Here is a 2733-nt window from a genome sequence, read left to right as displayed (position 1 = left end):
TCCAGAATTTATTGTGGTGATGGATGCAGAACTCTATGAGTATGCTAAAAGCTATTGAATTATAAATTCAAAGGGTAAATTGTACCGTATGTGAATTATATTGCAACATTTATTTTTTTTTAAAAAAAGAAGACTCTAAAGGGTGCTGAGAAAAAAGCAGACCAACTAGAGACCTTGGAATCTGAGGAATGACATAGTAGTGAGTGGGCTTCATCCAATCAATTAAAGGCCCGAATAGAATAAAAGAATGACCTTCGCTGAGCAAGAGGGAATTCTGCCAGCAGACAGCCTTCAGACTTGAACTGCAGCATCAGCTCTTTCCTGGGTCCCCAACCTGATGGCGCTTGGATTTGCCACCCTCTATGATCACATGAACCAATTTCTTAAAATAACTCTCTCTCTCTCTCTCTCTAAACATCCTATTGATTCGCTTTCTTTGGAGAACTATAACGAATACATAGAAGGTCAGGACTTTCACCATAGCCCTGTGGTAACTAGACCACCCTCACTTTGGTATCAGTGGAGAACACACGGGGAACGGGAACTCCAGTCCCCACCCAGTAGCAATATGGAGCCCAGCCCTCTTTGGATGTCAGTGGTAGTCAACTAGAGAACCTGGACTTCTGCCCACACCTGGCATTAACAAATCAGCAACCCTCTCCTTCCCCTGTCAGAGCAGTGTCAGAAAAAAGCCATTTAAGACAAAGATTATGTAAGATCCAGAGTCTTGTAAGATAATATGAAAATATCTAGATTCAGTCAAAAATCACTCATCCTACAAAGAACCAGAAAAATCCCATTCTGAATGAAAAGCAAAGACAATCAACATGTCCCAACACCGAGATGACATAGATTTTAGAATTATCTCACAAAGATTTTAAACCAGTCATGATAAAAATATGTCAAAGAGCATTACAAACATGCATAAAACAAGTGAAAAAAAAGTAAATCTCAGAAAAGAAATTAAGGTGTCAGCAAATAAACAGAAGATAGGAAGATGGACTAAATGAAAATTTTAAAACTGAAAATTATACTAATTGAAATAAAAAAGCTCAGGGGACAGGCTTAACAGCAGAACGGAAGGAAGAGAGGAAAGTGTCACTGAATTGGAAGACAGAAAAATAGAAATTACCAAATCTGAACAACACAGAGAAAACAGATTGAAAAAAATGAAAACCTAGGGGCTCTATAACACTATAACAAAAGTCCTAACACCCACGTCATCAGAGAACCAGAAGGAAAGCATAAAGAAGGCAGGTCTGAAAAAGTATTTGAAGAAATAATGACTGTACCAAATTTGTCAAGAGACGTAAACTTACAGATTCAAATTGTTGAGCAAATGCTAAACAGGAGAACGCAAAGAAATCAACACCAAGACAAATCATAATTAAACTGCTGGAAACTAAAGACAGGAAAACAATTAGAATGGCAGTGGATTTATCTTCAAAAGCGTGGAAGCCAGAAAGAAGAGGCAAAATATTTTTTTAAGTGCTTGAAAATTACCCCAAAAAACTGTTAACCCACAATCATATATCCAGTGAACATATCCTTCAGGAATGAAGTGGCAATCAAGACATTTTCAGAAGGAAAATTAAGAGAATTTGTGGCTAGCAGATCTACCCTAAAAGAATGGCTAAAGAAGTTTTCTAAATGAATATAAAATAATAAAAGAACAAACCTTAGAACATCAGGATAGAAGAGAGATCAAGGTAAGCAAAAATATAGGCAAACACCAATAGGCTTTCCTTTTCCTCTTGAGTTTTCTAAATTATATTTGATGGTGAAAACCAAAATAATAATACTGCCTGATGTGGTCCTAAATGTATGTATGTAGAGGAAATATTTTAAACAATTATATGATAAGTGGAGGAAGGTAAAGAGATGTAAAGGGAGGTAAGGCTTCTGCATGTCACTAGAACTAGTAAAATAGCATAGGTGGACTGTGAGATGTTATGTATATATAATGTAATACTTAAAGCAATGATTAAAAGAGTCACACAAGGTGACACACTCAAAAGCACTATAGAGAAATCAAAATGGAATTCTGAAAAATGTTCAAGTAACCAACAGGAAAGCAGAAAAGAGAAAACAGCAAAAAAGCAGAATCTCAGACTTAAGCCCTAATATATAAGTAATTACTTTAAATGGAAGCGGTATAAATGTAGCAATTAAAGGCAGGGATTAACAGAATCAATTTAAAAATATGACCCAACTTTTACACTGTCCACAAGAAACTCATTTCAACTACAATGATATAGGCAAGTTGAAAGTAAATTGATGGAAAAAAAGATGTATCATGCAAATCTTAATCACAGGAAAGAAGGAGTGGCTATATTAATATTAGATAAAGTAGATTTCAGAGAAAAGAAATTTTTTAGAGACAGAGAGGGACATTTTATAACGATAAAAGTGTCAATCCACCAGGAAAACATAGAAATCTTAAATGAGTATGCACCAAACAAAGGAGCTACAAAATATGAGAAGCAAAAACAGAACTGAAAGAAGAAATAGAAAAATCCACAATTATAGTTGGAGACTTAAACACCCTTTTCTTAATAGTTGATAGAACAACTAGACAGAAAATCGGCAAGGATATAGAAGGATTTAACAACATCAGCTAAAGTGATCTAATTGACATTTATAGAATACTTTGCCCAACAACATCAGAATACACATTCCTTTTGAATACCCACAGAAGATATGCCAATATAAAGTATATCCTAAACCATAAAG

Source organism: Equus asinus, chromosome X, assembly GCF_041296235.1.
Source record: "Equus asinus isolate D_3611 breed Donkey chromosome X, EquAss-T2T_v2, whole genome shotgun sequence".
Lineage (NCBI taxonomy): Eukaryota > Metazoa > Chordata > Mammalia > Perissodactyla > Equidae > Equus > Equus asinus.
The sequence above is the reverse complement of the archived record's forward strand: the minus strand, read 5'-3'. Positions refer to the sequence as shown.